The sequence below is a fragment of the Macaca fascicularis genome, chromosome 18 (genome assembly GCF_037993035.2).
Source record: "Macaca fascicularis isolate 582-1 chromosome 18, T2T-MFA8v1.1".
Classification (NCBI taxonomy): Eukaryota; Metazoa; Chordata; class Mammalia; order Primates; family Cercopithecidae; genus Macaca; species Macaca fascicularis.
The window spans coordinates 75,957,903-75,970,651 of NC_088392.1; the positions used below are offsets into that span (position 1 = coordinate 75,957,903).

Sequence of the window (12,749 nt, forward strand, 5' to 3'; positions counted from 1 at the left end):
TAACTCCCAACCTAAGGATCAGACTGACTCTCTCACAAAGGACGTCTTCCATCCCCTTCGTGGGCAAGCCCGCCCTTCGCTGCTGTGCACTGTCCCTTCTTTTTGGAGCCAATGAATTTCTGCCATCATTCTTCTAGCCGCTGTCTCTTGTGTTATTAAATGTATTTTTCTTTATTTCCTCATTTCTGTGTGTTTTCTCTACCTTTCCTGCCTCCATAACTTTGAGCTTTGGAACCCCAGAGGAAGAGCAGTTAATTCTAGTGTGGGAGCTCTTGGGAAGACTTACATCCAGGGAAAGTCAACAGTGAAGTCAAAGTCACAGAGACAGTGCACTTGGCATGTTTTGAGCCCTATAAGCAGTTTACTGGGACTAAAGCAAAGGATATATATCACGGGTCAGGTCAGCCTTTACCCTAGAGGCAGTGGTCAACTGTGAAAGAGTTTATGTCAGTGATCCAGCTAAATCTATGCTGTGGAAAAAAATTATCATTCTATTATGGAGATCTGTAATTGTTATCTATGGCTGCATAACAAATTATCCCAAGATTTAGAGACTCGAAATCACAAAAAGTTACTATCTTAAGTTTCTGTGGGTTAGGAATCCAGCACAGGTAAGCTGGATGTCTCTCTTCAAAGTCTCTCCCAAGGCTGCAATTAAAGTTTCAGCCAGGGTCACCGTTCTCTCAAGGCTTGATGAAGGGAAGATCCAGTTCAACATAACTCAAATGGTGGTTGGTAGGATTCAGTTCTTCCAAGGCTTGGACCGATGGCCTTAGTTCCTCACTGGCTGTAGCTGGGAGGCTACCTGGGTTCCTTGACACTATGGGCTTCTCCGTATAGAAGCTCACAATATGGCACCTGGCTCCCCTAAGAGTGTGCAGGTAAGAAAGCAAGAGACGGCAAGTAAGACAGAAGCCAGTCTTTTTGCAACCTACTCTCAGAAGGGACATTCTATTGTTTTCAGTGTATTCTGTTCATTTGAAGCAATTCACTACTAGCCCACACTCAAGGGGAAGGGATTACACAAGGACCTGAATACCAGGAAGTAGAAATCACTGGAAGTTGTCAAAAAAGAATAGGAGGAGAATCAGGAGAGAATGATGTCTGCAGGCCAAGGAAGAAGAGGATTTCAAGGAGTGGAAAGTTGTATGTGGCGCAGAGGTGGCAGTGCCCTCCAGACAAAGGCTACCAGGAAGACACTTGGAGTTGAACAAGTTGGGCTTATCTCTTGTTGCAGGCAGGGAAGACACACACCAGCATAATTATGGCGTGTCTCAGTAAGGTGTGTGACAACCTATTATAAGATCTGGGCTGGCTGGGCGCGGTGGCTGACGCCTGTAATCCCAGCACTTTGGGAGGCCAAGGCGGGCAGATCACGAGGTCAGGAGATCAAGACCATCCTGGGGAACACGGTGAAACCCCGTCTCTACTAAAAATACAAAACATTAGCCGGGTGTGGTGGCGGGCACCTGTAGTCCCAGCTACTTGGGAGGCTGAGGCAGGAGAATGGCGTGAAGCTGGGAGGCGGAGCTCGCAGTAAGCCTAGATCACGCCACTGTACTCCAGCCTGGGCGACAGAGCGAGACTCCATCTTAAAAAAAAAAAAGATCTGGGTTTTGGTTGGGTGATTTAGAGGGTGTCTGAGGAAGCAGGGGCATACTCCGAATTGGGTACTTTCAGGAGTACAACAATTCTATGATTGGGTGTCTCAATAAATCTTATGTGTAGAGAGGGAGTTAGAAAGAGGATAAAATTGTAATTGGTAAAGTAGCAGTCAGTCATTTTGGCTGGGAGAGGGGTGTTTGGTATTTTGTGGGTGACACAGTGACCTTACTTTTATCTGTTCTTAGACAAAATGACAAATTGGCCTTGCTTTGACTCATTTTACCACAGTCTCAGGGTAAGCGTGTTTGAAGCTGGTATTCTGCAAAGTTGTTTACGTCTAATAGGAAATTAACACATCTTAGCTGTGGGATATGATGAAGTTTCTCTTCAAATAGCCTGACCAATCCTTTATTCTTCAATTCACAGTAATCCCCCTCCCCACTCCACCCCTTTTCCTCTTTTTCTCTTTTCTGCCTTTGTTATAAGCCACAGTACCAGGCTTATCAGTACCAGCTCACATTCCTTTCCTTATTTGGAAGGAGACTAGCTCTCTAGCTCATTGCAGACACCCCTTCCCCTTTTCCTTTTCCCTCTCTCCCTTAGGTGCCCACCTTATCTAAAAAAAGTTCAAATGTCTGGCCAACCAGGATTAGTTCAGATTGTGCAACCCAACCCCAGCCAATGGGGAGAGGGTACAGGGGCAGGACTTACATCAGGAATAAAGGCTCCATGCCCCTTTGTTCAGGTGTGCTTTCATGACGACTGGCCAAGGAGAAGCACCCCTCTGCGTAGAGGTAAAATTGCTTTGCTAAGAATCCTTTGTTTGAGTGTTCAGTCTGCCTAGGATTTTGAGTGCTATTCCCAACACTAGCTGTGAGCGCCAGGCCCGTTTTGGAACGTCAGGCGTTGCTCTTTTTCTCCATTCTCAGTGGTCAAATAAAAAGAGGCCATTGATAGGCAAATAAGACAAGTAGTGGTTAAGAATAAGACTCCGCAGCCAGCACTGAGGTTACAATGGTCTCTATCTCATGGTCTGTTACGAGGATTCATGAGTTAAAATACATGTGAAGTATTTAGAACAAAGTTGGCGCCTAAGTACTGTACAAATGCTGATGATCAGTATCATATACGATCCTTGAAGGAGCAATTTCGTTAGAGTGGGAGAAGGGAGAAGGCAGACCGCACTGATCAGAGATGAATAGTGGTTGACGAGGTAAGGTCGGCATGTGCCCAAGACCCCGTCAAGAGGAATCTTGACAGGGAAATCCGGAAACCAAGCAGAAGAGGAAGGGAAATGGCTTATCCAGGTCAGCATAGAGCAATGCTTCCCAACGTGTGTTAGAAATGCAAAATCTCAAGCCTCACCCCAAATTTGCATAATCAGAAACACTAGGTTATAAAAAGCCTTAGAGGTGGTTCTTTTTTTTTTTTTTTTTTTGTTTTCCTGAACAACTTTGTTGTAGTATACTTGACATAAATTGCACCTATTTAAAACACACAATTTGGAAGTTTTACCACACGCCCACACCGTAAACCATCACCACAGTCAAGACAATGAACATATTCGTCACCCTTGGTAGCCCCTCAATCCTGTCTCCCTAGCCCCACCCTCCCCAGGTGGTTCTGATACTAAGATGTGAGGATCAAAATTAATTGTCATTAAGAAGTCCTAGAGTCACAGCTCAAAAACCAGTAACAAAGATGAAATCCTAACAGCGAGGAAAGGAAGGAAATAGGAGATAAGCAGCAAGATCAGTGTCTGCAAAAGGCAGCTTGGCCTTATGGAGTGGGTGCTCCTTCTCTTTCTCCAGGCAGCCTGTTCAGGAAGCAGTGGGGGCCACCACTCACACACTTCTGCCTGGAAAGTGTTTCAACTTCATGTCTCTGATCATGATATTTTCTGTCCAAAAAACCTTTCATGGATTCCCTTTGCTATAACACGTAGTAAAAAACAAAAAAGGAGTCAAACAGCAACAAAACTTTCTTAGCCTGGCTTTTTGACATCATGCAATCTGGCTTCATTTGCCCTTCCAATGTAACCTCTCATCCTTTCCACTCCGGATTGTTTGCTCCGATCCTGTACCATGGGTTTGCCCCTGGTTCTGCATAATGAATTGCCCCTCCGGTTTCTCTTTCCTGGCTGGACCTTACCTTAACCCCCTCCTCAGTGCTCCCCACTCCTCGATGTGATTAATACCGGTCTATTTAAATGCTACCATTTCTTGGTGCCCCCTGATCGCACATCTGGGAATCATCTGGCTTTGCTCTGAATGTTCGTATCAGAGATGGTGTCATTCTTGTTGAAAGTGGCAAATTCTTAAAGGCAGGGATTGTGTGTATCTTATCTTTGCATCTTAGTACCTACCACACTGGAAAATAGGGGACATTCACTAAATGTTTGCGAATGAGTGAATGGATGATCATGCGAATGTGACTGGAGCTATTTGTCTTTCATTTACACAACTGTATTAGGAGGCCAGGGTTTCTCAACCCTAGCACTTTTGACAGTTTAGGCTGGATCATCCTTCCTTTTGAGGGCTGTCCCCTGCATTATTGGATATTGAGCAGCTTCTCTGCTGTCTGCACACCTGATGCCAGTAGCACTGCCTTCCCAGTATGACAACCAAAAATGTTTCAGGCATTGTCAAATGTACCCTGTGTCTGTGTCTGTGTGATCAGTTGGGGGTGGGGAGGAGTGCGCAGGGAATGGCCCTGGCCCTGGTTGAGAATTTTTTTTTTTTTAGACGGAATCTCACTCTGTCTCCCAGGCTGGAGTGCAGTGGTGCCATCTTGGCTCACTGCAACCTCCGCCTCTTGGGTTCAAGCCATTCTCTGCCTTAGCCTCCAGAGTAGCTGGGATTACAGGTGCCCACCACCACACCTGGCTATTTTTTATTTTATTTTATTTTTTTTAAATTTTTAGTAGAGACAGAGTTTCACCATCTTGGTCAGGCTGGTCTGAAACTCCCGACTTCATGATCCACTCGCCTCTGCCTCCCAAAGTGCTGGGATTACAGGCGTGAACTACCACGCCCGGCCGAGAATCTTGAACATAATGGTTTTCCTATAAAATATTCATTAAGAGAAGGAAAGTGACAACGATCTATTCAGGTTAAAAAAAGGAAGGAAAATATTTAACACCTGGAACCCTTCCTCAGTCCTAGGAAACTCTGTACTTTTCTAAGTGGATTCCTCCCATTTTCCCTTCTCCCTTCCCTTCTCTGCTGCATAGTACTTTATTGTAATACACTGTCAATCAATCCGTGCTAACATCAAAGGAAAACACATCACGAACCAGAGTAGCAAAGCTTTAAGAATGGAATGACTTTAAGTAAGTGGGTATTTTGAAATAAGGTGTCCTGTAATATTCCTCAAACTGAGCTATGTAAGGTACTGCTTACTTTATCTCCTGATAATGCCTGCTGTGTATGATATATGACCATCTGTCCTCAGCAACTGAAGATGGTAAATCACTTCCCTGCATTTTTTATGAGATAAGACGTTTACCATCTTGACTTCATGTGGACAAGTTCTGAAAGTGACAGTCAGAAAATACTGATTCATGCTCCATTTTTCTGAGCGATCTAGATCTTCACAATCTTAAGTATTTCCTCCTTCATCTTGTGGGTCCAGTCTTGTTTGAACATTCATTTTCTTCCTCATTACAATATGATATATGGTGTTCATTTGGCAAGTCAAATTCAATGAACGATTTGTTCAATGGACTATTAAAATAAAATAACGGCCGGGCGCGGTGGCTCAAGCCTGTAATCCCAGCACTTTGGGAGGCCAAGACGGGCGGATCACGAGGTCAGGAGATCGAGACCAGCCTGGCTAACATGGTGAAACCCCGTCTCTACTAAAAAATACAAAAAACTAGCCGGGCGAGGTGGCGGGCGCCTGTAGTCCCCAACTACTCGGGAGGCTGAGGCAGGAGAATGGCGTAGACCCGGGAGGCGGAGCTGCAGTGAGCTGAGATCTGGCCACTGCACTCCAGCCTGGGCGACAGAGTGAGACTCCGTCTCAAAAAAATAAAATAAAATAAAATAAAATAACGGCTTGTTACCCTCAACCTCTCTTAGATGGCTCTATGTCCTCAGCGTACCACCCTCTGACCCCACGTTCCACCCTCCTCTACTAGAGATAGGGTGCTCCTCTCTCCTTTATAGCCTCTTCTGCCCACTTCTCTCTTTTCATTTTCAATCTATTTTTCACTGACATTTTCCTTTGATCCCTTTATGCTTTACAAACCCTTTGTCTCCGTTGTTATACCTAGCTTCTCTCTGTTATGTGCTTCAAATTCACATCACTGGGAACACAAGCTGTATATCACTGTTTCCCTCCTTAAGTCACAAAAGCAAAGGGAAAAGAAAAAGGAAATCGTCATTCTGCCTGAGTGAAACGTTATTCCTGCAGTTAGTCAGTGGGTTAGTTGTTTAAAACCAGCTGGAGTCAACACTGGACATGATCATGTCAATGAGAGAACTTCTGATGCAAATGAAAAGCATATGCTTGGGGGAAATAGCCTGGAAAAATATGGTAAGATGCCCATCAGTAGGAAAACCAAACTGGTACTCTCATTGTTTTGAAATCATAACAATACTTAGCTTTCCACAGAATAGTAGAGTGTTTCCTTCACATACTGACTTTGGATTTATGTATTAATTCTGAATGGGTCTCAAACATCTGGGAAGTATCTTTGATTTTGGTCATTAATGAGTGGTAAGGGATTCAGCTAGCTGAAGTCAGAGTGCCTCTAGAAAGTCGGCCCCCATGTGAAGGATTCTGCCATTTCATGCAGTCATGTGTGTCTTTATCCATCTGTTTCTTTCTCTTGTCCTTAGGATCTTTCCTATCACTGGAAATGGCATAAACCCTATGATATGCAGAAATGGACATATAACCAGAAATGTGGATTTGAATGTATACATAATAGCAATCTAGCAAATGTTACAAACCAGTTCTGCGAGCAGTGATCCACTGTTCATCCCTAGAAAAGCATGAAGCTGTCTCCCAGTGGCCCCGTTTTTTGAACTCTCTTATTGCCTTGTCACCTTCCCTGATTACATATGCAGCCTGCAGAACCTAGAAGGAAAGATATTCCAGGTTCTTACTCCCGACCAGAAAGTCTTTTCAAGACAAAACAAAAAAACACTTATTTCTCTCTTCTAACCCCAGGGAAGCTGAGAGCTTGACAGACGAGCGAGTTTAGAAAGGCAAATGTGGTTTGCCTAAGACTGAAAGGTGATGGCAACTTTTGCAAATATGGAATTAATTGCATACTGGAGCTGATCAGAGAACCAGAGGGAAAATAGGGAGACTTTATGAATTTCTCCTGAGTAGATCTTCACAAGGGCCTCAGCATCTCACTCAATACGAATTCCCTAAATAGCAAATGTACACAAATTCATCCTGCAGTCCAAAATTCATTTTCCAAAACCAAATAGGAATAATTTTGAATATCTATAACTCTATTATCTACTAATAAAAGTGAAGATATTTTTGGACATTTTTTAAACTAGGCTGATTTCTTAAAATTTATAATTTCATAATACAATATAGAGAGGAGTGTATTTCTATCAAAGATAACCTCATCTTTATTATGACACTGACATTTCTCTTCATGAAGAGGAGGAAGATAATGCCAATAGTATTTTAGCCTTTCTCCCTTATGAACTCTGAATTCATAAAGATAAATGTCATAAACAGAGATCAGCAATCATGGGGCATATATTACCAGGGATTTCATTTTGATCTGGCAGGAAGTATTGCTTTGCAATATTTTAGAAATTGTTATAAAATGTTGGAGGTTTTTTGCTTTTAATGTTAGCTTTTCAGCAGGTGTAGTATTTTCTTTCTCTATTCTCATATGACCCTTGTTCCTCTCCTTTTTCTTTCTTTGAATCAGATTTTTTTTGTGAGGCCATATCTCTATCAGGTGCTTATACATATTCTATTTTCTACGTCTTTCCTCATTTTCAGTCATAATGGATCCTTAAATTGCAATTGTGTCGGAAGCAAGATTCCTGGTCTACGGTCGCTGATAGTCTTTCTGATATTCTGAGGTAAAAATCTGGTGAATTATTAGATCTGGAAGTAAGACAGGTAATACAGCTACCCGGTTTAGGCTCTTATAGACTTTGAAGTCCTTTGTAGGAACTCAGAGAAGCCCTGAACACAGCACGGGTAATTTGGCATGTGCTGCTCTATCGTTCAGAGTCATGGCTGATCACGTAATGATTAATCCAGTGGTTATGCAGAGAGCAGAGATAAGGACAAGTGTGTGACCAGGACTTAAAACCACTAAACCAGAGCACAGGGAAATTGTATCAGAAACTCGAATGCACAAAAGGATAACTTTGAGACATTGGTATAATGTCAACAAACCGCTGAACGGCGAGGAAGGACTTGTGCTAATTGTACTGTTGTAAATGAGATTGACAGTAGCAGAGTAGGCAAAAGATGCTTATGGAAAGCTATTACGGTTCATAAAGATTCTTCAGAATTTGCCATTATGAATAAATAACCAACCAGCATGGCTCCTGAGAAAGCCCAGGAGCAACACTGAATCATTATTTATTTGGAAATACACTGAGGAGCTGGGTGAAACAGAAAGACTTAGAGGGCTGTGAAGGTTCTGAATTGTGGGAAAGAGAAGGTATTAAACCTCCTTCCTCATCATCTGTTACAGTGTTCTGTGACTCCACCTGCTCTACAGAAAAAACGCTGATCCCTAAGTCCATCAAAACAAAAAACAGGGTATGATCAAAGAAGTCTTTCTAGGGCAGTGAATGATTATGAAACACTAAAATAACCATTGTTAGCTAGAAGCGACTTTAGAGATCCTTTCAGCCTTTTGTGAGGAAACAAAGGTGCAGGGAAGTTAACTAACATTTATCAAATGCATACCATTAAAAAGACAACCATTTAAAGCCTCTGAAAAAGTTCTGAAGAAAAAGAGCAAGTAGAGGAACATTTATTTAAGAGAAATCTATGACAATTTGGTCAACAAAAGGTGCGTCTGTGGTATTTGCGCCAAGGCCATTCTCTCTTCCCCCTCCCTGCTCGGTAATGTGGAAACTCCACTCCACATCGCTGCGGCCAAGAACACAGGGTTCTCTTTCCCGCCAGCTCCCCGGTGGTGGATTTTCTTCCCAGAAAGAGGACATCGGCTTGTCTCATCTTGCCCCTAGCTGCCTGTTGATGAGGCTTGGTCCTGGGCAAGTGTCCTCAAGAGGTGGGGGCTCCCTTGGTCTACCCAGCCCTGATTCCCAGATGGGGCTTCAGACACAGCTTGCTGAAAAAACTAGGGCCCTGAAAACCCTGCTCCACCTCTTGAGGCCGTGGTCCCGTGTGCTAAGGGAGTAAGCTGAGAAAATCTCAGCTGCTTCCCCCATTCCTCCCCTATCCCCAGTCCAGCAAGCACTCGGCTGCTACAGCAGGGCGGCTAGAGGTTGCATTATTCCCACCCCAGTTCCAGAGCCCTGACTTAGAGATTCTCCCTGGAAGAAGCAGCATATTATAAAAAGGATAACTCCTAATCTCTTCCCAATCTGCAGCAGAGCATGAAGAAGTTTAAACCTAAGTGTTTAAACCTAACTTTAAACCTAAGTTTAAACCTAACTTCAAGAACGGTAGAGGTTGTGTTGAGGCAACTGTGAGGAAATTCAAGATACAGACTAACTTCTTATGCCCCCAGGGGATCACTGAAAACAATAGAGCAGGCCGGACGCCGTGGCTCATGCCTGTAATTCCAGCACATTGGGAGGCTGAGGTGCGAGGATCACGAGGTCAGGAGATCAAGACCATCCTGCCTTACACGGTGAAACCCGTCTCTACTAAAAATACAAAAAAATTAGCCGGGCGAGGTGGCGGGCGCCTGTAGTCCCAGCTACTCAAGAGGCTGAGGCAGGAGAATGGCGTGAACCCGGGAGGCAGAGCTTGCAGTGAGCTGAGATCGTGCCACTGCACTCCAGCCTGGGCGACAGAGCAAGACTCCTTCTCAAAAATAAGAAAAAGAAAAAGAAAAAGTAAAACCATAGAGCAATAAATCAGCAGTCACTAGTGTTTAATAGCTGGGCATGGTTAGGGGAAAAAGAGAAATAGAGCCCTACCCAAACCACGGTCATTCCAGTGTGATTTTTGTAAGTTAAGATGTATATGATAAACCCTAGCACAATCACTAGGAAAAAAGAAACTTTAAAGTATAATATGGCAAAATTTGCCAGGCGTGATGGCTCACACCTCTAATCCCAGCACTTTGGGAGGCCGAGGCCGAGGTGGGCGGATCACGAGGTCAGGAAATCGAGACCATCCTGGCTAACACATGAAATCCCGTCTCTACTAAAAATACAAAACATTAGTCAGGTGTGGTGGCGGGCACCTGTAGTCCCAGCTACTCGGGAGGTTGAGGCAGGAGAATGGCGTGAAGCTGGGAGGCGGAGCTTGCAGTGAGCTATCACGCCACTGCACTCCAGCCTGGGCAACAGAGCGAGACCCTGTCTCAAAAAAAAAAAAAAAAAAAAAAGAAAAAGAAATAAGGAAACTGATATTCACAGAAACTACGTAAACTAGCAAAGTTTTGCTGTTCTTTTTACCGAGAGTCTGGTGCTATTCCAGCTTCCCATAGCTAAAGGTCACATACCTCAGCAATGGTTAACAGAAAGTAGCCCAGACCCAAGTACATAGGTACCCTTAGTGTAATATTCATATTAAATGGAAACTTTTAACAATATGCAAAAGAAGGAATACCTTCAAGTCTAGGGAAAAAATACATCTTCAACTGAAACAATGTTCTCAATGTATTACTTCAATTTATTTATGATTCTTGGTCCCTGCTTAGTGGACTACAGAAGGGCAAAGAACACCCTCCTAAAAGCTGAAATTTTCAAAGCACTAATTTAATTCCTGTGAAGAGTAATGTGTTTTGAGCCTGCGTGTCTTCACCACTTATTTATTTAGCTGAATTGCAGATCAGCTTAAAAAGTCCATTAATGGTGAAATAACCTCTTTCAGAAGGGCAATTGTACAAAATGTGTCAGTACTTTAATAGAGAATAAAATGCCTAACAAGAAGATTTGCCTTGGAGATTTCTGAAATTCAGGCTGATAGCAGCAACACGCATCTGCTGGTGGGATCCAACAGGTCAGCTCCCTCGCAGCTTTCTATGGTTTTCTTAAGAATGACTCAAAGGGCAACAGGCAGGCCCTAAGGCAAGGGGAATAAGGGAGCTGAGGGAAGTGGGACAGTGCTTTTTGGATGCGAGGAGGGTCACCCAGAGGGGACTTCCCTATCTGATTGTGCTGTCTCTTTCCTCCCCATCCTGGGAAATGAACAAAGAGTCACACAGAGCATCATTGTCAAGGAAGAGAACAGAGCCTGCACCTAAGAGCACAGAAGCTGTGAATTCGACTTGGTTCTTCCTAAAGTAGGTCTTGGGCAAGAACTCTTATTGTCCCAGGCTAGTGTTCAAGGTGTAAATCACTGGTTTCTGTTTAAAGACAAAATATCATGCTTTAAGACAAAATATCATGTATCATAAGTATAAGAACTATATTTCAGGGCCGCCTGTCAAAAGTATCTTTTTGTGAAACCATGGGTGGCCTGCAAGAGTGGATTTCATGAGAGCAGCTCTCCCTGTAGGGAAAATACTTTTTTTACATCACAGCTTGAACAACATGGCTATTCTTTTTAAGGTTCTTGGAATGTGGAATGTAATGCAGTCTTCTGCAAAGAGGGAAGCAAACCCTGGGGAGACCTGATGAAATACCTGTGGAATGTCTGAGAGATTCAGGCATTTGGCATTTTCCCAGGAAAGTCAGTCCTCCAACTGCTGGTCAGTCAGGTTTCCAACCTAATACTATCCCTGAATTCTAACTTATGCAAGTATAAAAAATCTTTAAGAAGGTGTTCAGAAAAAATAATTCACAGCCATTTCAAGTTAACCAAAACCCAAATGCCTGCATTATCTGCTGTTTTCAGTGTGTTGGTAATAGAAGCAGGATGTTTAATAAAACAGAGACAATGCTTCTTGTGGTGAAAATGCCTCATTGATGTTCTCTGCTTCGTAGGACCACACCAAGTGCCCTTTACTAGTACATCTTTTGTTGGCTTCAGCTTCAACCAAAATTTTGAACAACTTTGAGAGAAAAGAAGCGCTAGGAAGCATTTTGGATGTCTGTTACTCTGAGACAAAACAGGAACCATTATTGTTAGGAAAGAAACGCCTACAAGTTCTAATAGTGAAAGACAAAGCTACTTGGCTCATCCCCTCTCCCTCTCCCAGTTCTGTCTCAGAGTTTTGGAAACGTCTTAACATCGTTTATCTAGACAGCAGCTTACACAGGCCAATGATTCACTTTGGGTTGGCAAAGTGATTTCTTGGGGATAATAGTCTGTTTAGCCTGTGATTGTAGAATTTTTACCCACTCTTTCTGTAATACCAAAAAAAAAAAAAAAATCAACTTAGAGGCAAACATATATGAAAGTTGTCTGTAATAAACTTGTAAGGCAGTTTCTTTTATTTTTAATTTTAGGTGGATAAACTCGACGCTACAGTGATATAACCTCCAGCTAATTGCCATCGTCCTCCCGAATTGTCATAGCTTTGGATTTCCTGTTTTGGGGTTGGACAGTGATTAGTGTGAGAGGAAGATTAAATTTCTGGGCCGTTTTTCCACATTTTCTGAAATTCTTTGACCTTATGATCCCATGAAGGGCTTTCCATCAGAGGAAGACTCCTGGCCTCTCCCATGTCCACCCCATTTCCTCCTTCCTATAAAGAGTTGTCACATCCTCCTGGAGATGGGGCAGGTCTTTCTGGGCACCTCCTCAAGGTCTGCCTGCTCAGAGAGGGGTCTAACTCCACCCAAGCTTCCAGCAGCCTGGGTGGGAGAAGTAGATGGGATGGGAGGAATCTGTGGTTGGGACATAGTAGAGTGAACTTAATTCTGAAGAGTTACTCAGAGCTAAGAAGTTTATTGTGTCCGCACATCTAAGCTTTGTCTTCCAATCCAGCATTTATTTGTGATAATGCTGATTTTTAAAAATCTCCTTCTCTCATAGTTAAATTCTTAAAGACAGAAAGTAGGATGGTGGTTGCAGGGAGTGGGGGCAGGGAGAAATAGGAAGTTATTATCAAATGA

At 43.2% G+C, this 12,749-nt stretch overlaps 1 long non-coding RNA gene across 1 annotated transcript in view; it reads left to right on the top strand.

The window, feature by feature from the left end:
- Positions 1–2,318: 2,318 nt before the first annotated feature.
- The window catches only part of LOC135968285 (uncharacterized), a 28,527-nt gene continuing 18,096 nt past the window's right edge, over positions 2,319–12,749 (top strand). The window contains exon 1 of the long non-coding RNA XR_010582947.2: positions 2,319–2,399. This is a non-coding gene — a long non-coding RNA (uncharacterized lncRNA). The remainder of the gene's footprint in view (positions 2,400–12,749) is intronic.